The sequence below is a fragment of the Pyxicephalus adspersus genome, chromosome 3 (assembly GCF_032062135.1).
Source record: "Pyxicephalus adspersus chromosome 3, UCB_Pads_2.0, whole genome shotgun sequence".
Lineage (NCBI taxonomy): Eukaryota > Metazoa > Chordata > Amphibia > Anura > Pyxicephalidae > Pyxicephalus > Pyxicephalus adspersus.
In genome coordinates, this window is record NC_092860.1 from 149,810,361 (window position 1) to 149,821,381 (window position 11,021).

Genomic DNA, 11,021 nt, shown 5'->3' on the forward strand with positions numbered 1-11,021 from the left:
CAATGGTAGCAAAGACCATTTAATTTTGGCCTCACCTTTTTTATTTTTATTTTTTCTATAGCAAGAAGTGTTTTTTCTCAAAATATTTTAATAATAGGGGAGGTACAAAATGCAATGTACACAAAGAATAATATATTGTAAACATAAACATGGGACACACATAGCTAGGACATATTAGCAGATGAAAACGCAATATAAACACAAATTAAATGCAAACAAATCAGCATGTTTTGTAACATATTTTAAAAGGGAGAAAAAAAGACAAGAGGATGGGTTTAGAACACAGGCACAGGCAAAGGAAAAGCAAGCAAAAGATGGGTAGGGGTCCCGTGGTCGGATAATTATCACATGATTATTGGCTTGTCCCACTAATCTAGTAATCATAGGTGTAATGACCTAGAATCAAGGTCTGATGAACTATGATGGTCTAGCCATGGCGGCCATACCTCAAAGAAACTCAGCAGGGAATCTCGGATTATAGCAGTCATTCTTTCCAGCATCATGGTATCTGTGACCCTGGATATTACTGCTGCAAAAATTATTTAAGGTTCTTCCTGGCCACCGCTGTCTAGTGGCCAACAAAACAAAGAAGGGACACTTACACTTTTAAATTAAAAGGTTGAGCAAGATATTCCTGCACAATGGTGGAGCTACTCCAAGAGATTCGTCCTCCCAGCAAGCAGCTTGAGGATGGGGTGTACAGTGAGTATTTATGTTTTTGACTCATGTAAAGTAAGTCAAGCATATTGCAGATTTCCAAAATAAAAGTACAGTGTTTTGTTTATTCAAATAGCTCAAGGTGATTCAACCAGTCTACACTGATCTAAAACAATGTAATAATCTTTTATACGCTTCACCTAGTCTTGAACACAATTATTGCTGGAGTACCTGGAACCCTGAGAGGTAACAATACCTGGAAGCATTGCTTATTACTTGGTATGCCTGCACCCACCATGAAAAAACATATATCACCTCTGTAGCTGCAGGCATTGTCAATTTTAAAATGTAAAACGGGGGCACTGAAATTACAGCAAAATCTTGGCAGCCTGCAACCTACACAGTACCTGGAGCTAGAAATGTCATTGAGACTTTTTCTAAAAAAAAGAATGTTAAGAATATGTAAATACTTGGATATCCATAGTCTGGGCTTAAAGCGTAACTAAACTCAAAACAAAAAAAAAACACACCTTTTATCCCGCAGATCCGTTGGGAGGTTTCTTCGCTTGGGCCCCGCGTGGTCCCAGTATCCGTATTCAGCATTTTAACATTTTTTCTTTGAATAAAAAGGTTGTCTACCCTTTTATGTAAAGAAGGCCTTTTGAGTTTAGGTCCCCTTTAAGTACTCAAGTATATGTAAAAACCCAATAATAACCCCATTGTGTTGCTGCAACATGGGTTACATTGTTGATTCTCTGCAGTTTAATGAATTGTAAATTGTGAACCTGCACAACACAGTTGCTTTGAAGGCTACCTAGCCGCTGAATTGAAAGATGAAAAATGCAGGGTCTGATTATAAAAGGAGATCTATCTCCGTTTATAGAAATGTGCCCTCATTACCTGTCCTGTGAAAATGGCAGGAAGGAGAGAGGAGATCCCCTAAAGCAAGGGAAATCCCCTGTTAGCCAACTGTCACAAGAACGACTGTCTCTATTGGAAGATTTGCCCTCATCTGTCAAAAGTTTGTTTTTTCAGTACCAGTAAGCACAGAAATAAATAAAAACAATTGTAATTTTTTTTAATACATTTTTGTAGCTTTAGACATACTTTGAATAATCTTTCCCACAATAAATAATTTCAAAACTGTTCTCACCTATTCCTATACCCTGTATAATATAAAATTATAAAAATTAAACAAAAACATACGATTGGTGGTTGCATAAGTGTACACACCAATAAACTAATACTTATTTAAAGCAACTTTTGATGTAATTCCAGCATTCAGTCTTCTTGGGTCAGAGTCCATGAGCATGGCACATCCTAACTTGACAATATTTGACCATTCTTCCTTGCAAAAGTGCTCCAAATTTGTAAGATTGTGAAGGCATTGCTTGCGCATTGATCACCCCACAGATTTTTTATTGGATTTAAGTCTGGGCTCTGGCTGGGCCATTCCAAAACTTTAATTTGCCTCTGGTGAAGTAAAATGTTTTCATTATTGCTGATGCATGCAATGCAATCAGCAGCTATATCACCATACAGAACAAAAACTATAACAAAGATGGGTAATACAGATAACATAACACAAAAGTTATATTGAATGATTTAATCATACAATTGATAGACAATTTGCAACTAAATACAACAAGGGTGAGGCGTGCTATATTTTTTTTATATAAAATAGTAAATTAGTATAGATAAAAAAGTGTATCAAAATGAAGATTAACAAATATTGATTCATTTGTTGTCACTGCAGGTCATTTTTGGAATCAAATGATTCCAGTAATAAGTTATAATTTTAATGTGAAGCCACGTAATGACTTGACAAATAGTAGATTTAGGTGAACTATTGTGATATAGAACAATGGTCAGTTTCAGTTTTATTTCATTCTGCATCACCCTTGTTAATTTGCAGGATTTTAGCTTTAGTTCTTTTTGTTTAAAGTCAACGAAAAGACAAGCGGAGAAGAAAAAAAAAAGACACCGCCTGTCCTCCTACACAGATTCTAAAGTTTGACTCTGACCTTTACACTGTGTATAGATTATTTTGTGTGATTACACAGTTTATAATGTTTTGGCAGTTGGTGAATTTAGTATATTAAAAATAGGACTAATTTAAGATCAGGTCCAATGCCGAGCTCCACACATCTTTATTTTTGCACACTCATTTTTGGATTTCATGTTGTATTTTTGTCCTAATTATGTTCTAATTCCCGCTGATTCTGTCACCGTAGCCTGAAAAAAAATAGAAAATGGGCCTAACAGATTTTTATCGCTGTTGCACTTATATTTTGTAGTGGTATAATCTGCTAATAAAATAGATTGAAAGGGGATTTTTAAAATTTGATGTATACAGCATTCATACAGTTGTAGAGTGTTCTATACAACAAACGTAAGGGCATCTATAGAATAGTGATCCTTATATTGTGTCTGCCCCCAGTCCCTCCTGACTCCTGTCAGTTGCTCGTAAGCAGTTGCTTTAGGAACGATTGCTGTACAGATGGGCTGCTCAGTTTTATGGCGACTGTTTATACAGTCACCTCTTCACGCCAGAGGCAAACAATCTGGAGCGTCTGTAATAGTCCTCAATACTGGTTGATTGTTTTGTTATCCAGCAAGGAGGATTGATAACTGATGTTGTGGGAAGCCTGTACTAATGCCAGATTTTTACCTGGCATGACGAGTGATTGTCTCTGAAAAAACTCTGCAGACCAGGTCCTACTTTCAAAATCTGGAGATCAGGCAGGTGTTTTATTGCAGAAAAGAACAGGCGATGTCCCTTCTACAATATTTGTTCATAAAGCAGAACTAAACTAAAAAAAAAAAAAAATCACATTTTTAATACCGCAGATTCATCGATCCATCAAGAGGATTCTTCAGTCGAGTACCGCGTCTCCCTGGTATTCTTCCATGGCCCGGAGCAAACGCTGGGCACCGCCATCTTCTTCTGTCTTTTTTGAACATCACCCTATCTCGTACTGTGCAGGTGCGAGATTGGGTGACGTAGATGGGAAAAAAAGAAATGCCGATCTCACTGCACATTCTTGAGATCGGCATTTGTTTTCTCTAATTAAAGAAAAGGCTCCTTCTGCGCATGCCCGAGATTGGGCATGCGCAGAAGGAGCAGCCAGAACTTCCCGTAAAGTGTAATGTATGTATCCCGGAAGACTCTGTGCTCCCATTCTGTGATGGTTAACATGTTGATCAAGACATAAAGGGAAGGTGCTGGACCCTTTTCGGGTCCAGCAATTTTTACTTGATATAAAAGGGTTGTCCACACTTTTATGTAAACATTTTGAGTTTAGGTATGCTTTAATTGCCAAGCTGTCAATTTCTTCTGAGCTGCACATTGCAATCGTTGGTTGGTAGAGATAGCTGCCAATCCTGGCTTCCCTTGTGCTTTGTGGTATGAGTGAACTCCCTGCCTTTCCGGGAATTAGGTCATCTTGGCCAGGCCAATTAAAGGTGGCCATAGAGCAACTCCAGAAATAAAAGGACGAGGGTGAAGGTGCCTTCCAATGGAACAGGGACAGATGAGTACCATGGGTTTAATTCTGCATTAATACCATTGCCTGTTTCAGGATATATCGACAATACAGTCACTTATTCCTATAGACACTTTATACTATGTGATTTATTCCTCATATTTCAGCAATGTAGACAATCTATTTTAATTCCAGGTTATAACACTTAGAAAATAATTCCAATGAGAGTTGGCACCATGAAAGCTTTGTAGAATTTTTCTTGCTTCAGCCACAAACATATAATAGTTGAAGCTTGAAAGTCCTATTTCACACAAAGCAATTTGCTTTTCTCAGTTGTGAAAGGAAAGGCATGAGAGCCAGAACCCCAGTATGATACAAAGAATATGTACACGTTGCACTGTCTGAACTTCCTTTTTAAATATTCCTGTTTATCCCAATCCAATGGATCCTTACTGTTTCAGAAATAATACCTACTAAGGGGTACTCATGAGCATCTTACAGATAAATGGGATTTGGTTGTTATTGGAATCTAATCTCTTGTAAAGATATTTATGTTTTAGCCAGTTTGGCTAAGCTTTTAGCATTGGATCATCCAGTTGTGGAACCACCAGAACCAGATTCAATTTCACCATGCTATTAATCATCATGGCCTAGGACAGGGATATGTCTGACTCTAAGGCTGCTGTGATGCTCAGAGGTTAGACCCACTTTACGCAAGAAATCTTGGTGCTTCTCCAAGGGATTCTCTTCTTCCAGTCTTGACTAATGTTTGGTTGTTAGCACAATCAAAGATCAAGTCTCTGCACTCTCCATTTTGTTTTAGAAACCTTTGGCTTCCCTCTTTGATCTGGGTCTAAAGTCCTAATGTGTTTTTTCTAGTCCATTCACTATCTCCATGGCCCTCTTAGCTTTTTAGAAGCCACTCTTTTAACCCAAGAGAAGCATTCTTTTCTAGAGTTATCCACAGTTGATGGTAGCTATCGCCCTATTTTGCAAAAGAAAAAATTTCCTACATTGTCTGGATGTAGTTCATGCTGTCTGGTTCTTTTGAAATTCTTAGTCACTGCTTCTTTTCAAAAGAATGATTTCCTTTTTTTACTTTGGATCGGCTTTGGAAAGTTCCTGGGTCCCCTAGGTGGCTTAGACAGGCCATCATATACATTTGAGGTCCAAGGCATTAGGTCATCCCCTTCCTGTTAAGGCTTTACTCCTCAGGGGCTCTGAACATTTCTCATCTTTTCATAATCATTTCTCTTTTGTATATTTTCAAGGCTTCCATCTGGTTTCTGGTGGATGTTCCTGCTTTTTATAATGCCAGTTTTAGGTACAAGATCCAGGAGACTGAGCTGCAGGCAATCCCCAGTTTGTGTTACATTGGGTTCAGAAGGTTTAGGACTCCATGTGCTCCCTATGGATTAGAAAGGAAATTGGATTTTTATCTTCACTATAAAATCTTTTTATCAGGTTCCATTTCTCTGTTTTTTAAAATGAATGATCATGTACTTTGTATTTTTTTTCTTGCTTCATAATTTAGAAATTAGGGTAGAATATTTTGTGCTGGCCTAGGCAACAGTATGGACTAGGTGTTTAAGACTTGCCGTGTCCCTCAATGAACTCCAATGATTTTACAGGGGGGGCAACTGTTTTGTGGGTATTCCCTATAGCAAGTCTTTTAAATACAGGTCCACTTCAAATTAAAATTTGTATAAAAATGCAATAACCTTTGATGAAAACCTTGTCATGGCACATTATTTTTTTTTGTTATTACTTTTTGTAAACATAGCCTGAAATTATTCACATGCAATGTGGCAATTGATTCTAATGTTTCCTTTAGATGCACAACATATAAATTTATGAAACCAGAGATAAACTATCAGTATGTACAGATTTTGGTACGTGACTTTTATAGACACCTATAAACGCTTGCCTGCAAAATAAAATATTCTTTAAATAAAAAAAAAGTAATTTTTTTTAATGGTGAGAAAAGCAAAGCCGACATGCAGAATATACACAGGAAGATGGCGAGATCAGTGCAGACCTCTTGTAATCATGTACAAAGAATACTGTTTTTGCACTGAAAAGGAAGCTCTCTCTCGGTGATAAAGTTGTCAGTTGGTAAACCATTTCCTCACCAGAAAAACTCCACGGGTAAAAGGGAATTCCCCACGCGGCTGCTGTGCCACAACTCAAAAAAAAAAAAAGCTGCAGCACACAGGATTTATCAGCTTTTTTTGAACAATTTAGAAAGTACACTTCAGTGGATAGGTAAAGTGACCAGGACACTATATCTAGGCAAAGCTAAATACCCTTTTGCCAAAGTTGGGGTATTTGGAGATTGAGAGGTGACAAATAGCACAGGGTGTGTGTTGGATTGGTTTTAGTTTTTAGGACATTTTTACTTTAGACAAATATTAGAAACACATAAATGATTTATTAGATTATTGTATATGTATAGGAAAGAACAATCTTTTTGCACGCACGAAAAAATCCTTTTAGTAATCCATTGTACTCGCTAATGAAAATGAAATCAAAACCACTGTTGGTTGGTTTTCTTCTAGAATACAAAATTACCTACTAACGTCATCTTTATATCATATTATATATGTAATACATTTTTTAAATAAAAGATAACAGAGACTGAAGATCCAGGGAACATATGATTCCCTCCTGGGATCAGAAAGGAATTTTTTCCCCTGCTGGAGCAAATTTTACCATTTTACCTTCCTCTGGATCAGCTATGTCCATAAGGTATTAAATCTGAGATATGTTTATTTTCCTAGTGGTTGAACATGATGGATTTTTTGCAACCTAACTGACTATGTAACTATGTATCCTGTAGTCCATCAGTTGGTGAATATTAGAATAAAGCTTTTTCACGATGCTTTGGAAAAAAAAATATACGGTATGTGGGATATCTAAAAAAACTTAGCTTATGTTAAGGAGGTATATATGTAGTCATGTACACGTAGTCGTGTTTCCCTGTATTTAGGGTTCCTTCAGAGGTTTTTAGGGAGCAATGAGCAATTTGTTTCTCTCAGGTCCGTTTTTTGGACACCACATTAGCTATCTGTAAGGGTATCCATACTTTTTAGCTATTTTTAAAGCTGCGTACACACGTCAGATTTTTCTCGCCCGATAATCGTCATCGGCCAGATATCGGGCGAAAATCTGCCGTGTGTACAGTCGGTGTCGTCCATCGTCCGAACGACCGTCCTGGCGGAACCACGGACAACTAACGATCCTAATGCATGGGAAAGGGGAAGAGCGCGCAGCAGGTTGCCCCTTGGTCCCGCCGCTCTCCCCCTCCCCTCTCCATAGAGCAGAATGGTGATGCATGTACAGCACCGTTCATGCATCGTGTAGTCCTTTGTCGTTGGAAAGGATCGTGAAAGATCCTTTCCAACGACAAAAATTGCACGTGTGTACGCAGCTTAAGGGTGACATTCTTCCAAATGGCCAGCAATGTGAGAAGCATTCTTCCAACTGACCATCACTCTAATATACTGTGAGCTGTGGATATAATAATTATAGCAAGGGTTCCCTAAAGGAAGTTTTTTCCAAGGGTTCTTCATGGTAAAAAGGTTGAGAGAGGCTGCTTTAGACCATCAAATATTGGTTCAATTCACAACCCCCCCTACCAAATTTATGCATCATTAAACTTGCTGTATAAAGGTTTGGTTCGTGATGCTTGATAGATTTTTGTAGTTCCTCCCAGTCCTGCTCAGTTATGATGTCACTTCCTTCTGCTTTATATCCCACCCACTAGGAGCAGGAAAATGTGTTAGGAAGAGCCAGGCAAAATATTTGCTGGAAGTTTAATAAAAAAGGGCACAAAAGCTGTTTACCTAGTATGTGCAGAGGGGATCAGCAGTGACTGCACCCCAGTTTTAATTATAACAAGTTATTTTCACCCCCCCAACACCAGGTTTCAGTTAACTTCTTTCTACAATAGTAATAAAGAGGTTGAGAATGGAAAGTCATTATCAGCAGATATGTTCTGCGTATGCAACTCAAAAGCAAATGTGTAAGTATATTATCCAGATCAGTGTTTCTCAACCAGGGTTCCTCCAGAGTTTGCTGGGGTTACCTGAGCAATGAGCAGCTTGTGGTTTAATTTACTGACACCAATGATCTTTTTGGCTATCTGTAAGGTTGACATTCTTCCTATTGGTCAGCAACGTAAGAGTCATTCTTTCCGACTGACTTTCAAACTAATATACTACAAGCTGTGGATATAATAATTATAGCTGGAATCCCCAGAAGACCTGAAAATAATTTCAAGGGTTCCCCCAGGTTAGAAAGGTTAAGAAACACTAATCCAGTTTTTGAAACAGGTAACAATGGCAGACTCAACATTTTTTAAGGTATACTTGGTTTTACGTAACGTTGCAAGTCATGACGTATTTCCTAATATTTCACAATCTACAACCATATCAAAGATTTCTAAAAATATATCATAAAAAACATAAAACATCATGAGATGGACTTTTCCAGGTCTTTAATGATGTCATTAGTCTGCTGCAGATAGGAGGAAATATTGCCACAGTTTCCTTTCCCACATTGACCAGTCTGCAACATTTCATCAACAACTTTGTAGCAAGTCACAAGGGGAGAAGTTTCAGGCTGTGACAGATAGTGTTTGATTTCTCTAATTTGTAGCAGAATATGCATCAGTACATTTTGATTAGTTATAGTAATAGTCACCAGAAATTTTATTATGCTTGCAGTTTTACATTAGTTTTCTTCGTGTCTCATATACTGATTTGTATAAACCCTCCTAATGGTAATTGGTATATCAGGTATGTATGTTTTTTTATTACCTTAATGTATATGTAAATAATAAGAATGAATACATTCATAGCATGTTTCTAAAAAATATTTTATATACCCATTTATAGGGTGAAACATTTTGTACTTGTGAGATGTATATGATATGTCAATTGTGCTTTAAATGATCTTTTTTGGATTAATATTGACGATCAGTAGATGGTGCAATGCCCTCATTTGAAGTGTGTAACAAACGCATGTCTTTTGTCTCGTACTTCAATTACCTGATTTATGAAAGCTCTCCAAGGCTGGAGAAGATACACTTTTATCAGTGAAGCTGGGAGATCCAGAAAATGGATTTCTTAAATGTAATTTGCCATTTGTTACCAATGCTTCAGTCCTGGACCAGACCCATTCCAGGTTTTCTGGATCACTCTGATTCACTGATGAAAGTGTATCCTCTCCAGCCTTGGAGAGCTTTAATAAATCAGGCAAAGTGAATTTACACTGCCATTATAAAGAAGAATGATTCAGCATTGATTTGTGAGAACAAAATCCTACACATGCAATAACAGAATATGGCTATATCATAATTTCTACATTCTGGTTTTCTAACAATTACAATGCTGCCAACATCCCCAATATACATTAAAGAATACAAAAGCAAAGAAATTACAAGACTTTAACAGCAGTAAATATCATTAAAATATCATACATTTTTTTTTCCCTCATTAAAAGTGACAATTAAAATATGCATGCCTCTTCCCATATACCAAATTTCAGAAAGAGTCTAATTGACAACTAACATACATTGGCCAGATACATTGTACACATTACATATGTTGAGATCCACCAACGCGTTTCGCAGACTATGTCCACTTCCTCAGGGATGTAATTGGTACCGTTATTAGGTTATCAGCACAAAAAGTTGTTACAGTTACCGGTATGCTTTTTCCCTTGGTATGGAGGCAGGCAAAAGGTGGCATTAAAATCACAACATAGAGAGATGGTGGTGCCCCATATATGTTCTCGTAATATTCAGTCCTTCTCCAATAATATTGGTGATACTCACTCCATTATGGAGTTTCAACAAGCAATTGTCTTCAAAAACTAGAATTATTCAAATAATTCCATCTATTGACAGACTTGCATTTAAGGTATAGAGATAACGGCCATCCTTTGTGACGCACCCTCCTCCCTGAAGCACCAAGTGCATAGAAAGGCCGTTCTCCTATTGTATCAAATGTGCTAATTAAATGAAAGCCAAGGTAAGAAAATATATTTTACCAAAAGACTGTCATCTTGGCTACGCTTATTGCAAGCTTTTTCAAGAAACCTGGAAAATTATTTTTTTCCTCTATTTGATTACCAAGACATTGTGTAAGGGTTTAGCTCAAGTTTGAGAGTAAAAAAAAGTGATTCCATCAGCAGAATTTTCATATTAACGTCTATCAATTGGGGCACATTGTTACCATTCAGCCACATCCGACCCAGCAAACCTGTAATCGATTTGGTCCAGGTTTGAAACCATTTGCTAACAAACAGCAAATGACTTTGAAGAAATCAATTCCAGGTTTGCTGCATCACCCAGCTTCACTGATGAAATGTATCTTCTCCAGCTTTATTAGCTTTAATAAATCAGACTCAATATTGTGGGGTTGTATAGTTGTTCTGGGTTTGTCATATGACTGTTTTAACTAGCAGCAGAATTATAACATTTGGTATCATTTTTTTTCGGTGTTGAGTTTAATATTATTTTTTTTTTTAAAATTTTTTTTTATATAGAAATGTGATTTGTTCAAGTAAATATGACATTTTGTAATCTTGGTGGTGTTTTTATTATTACCACAATACAATAATAATATTATTAATACAGACCTGTAGTTAATAAATGAGAAGCTAATTCTTCATGATAAGGGCTGGAAGCCGCATGGCCTGATGTACGATTCTTAGAAATACATTTGAATTTCCCTCCCTGTTCTTTAATATACAAATCTGTACGACTTTTTTTGTGTGATTCAACATCTCAATTTGTTACTTTTCTGATAATCTACAAATTTTCTGCAATTTGTCAGGTCCCGAAAACATAAATGGAAATAGTAGCATAAAAAA

At 37.0% G+C, this 11,021-nt stretch overlaps 1 protein-coding gene across 1 annotated transcript in view; it reads left to right on the top strand.

Annotated features, from left to right (window-relative positions):
• DDRGK1 (DDRGK domain containing 1) overlaps positions 1–11,021 on the top strand; it is a gene marked incomplete in the record, with an annotated part of 41,494 nt that overhangs the window by 13,546 nt on the left and 16,927 nt on the right.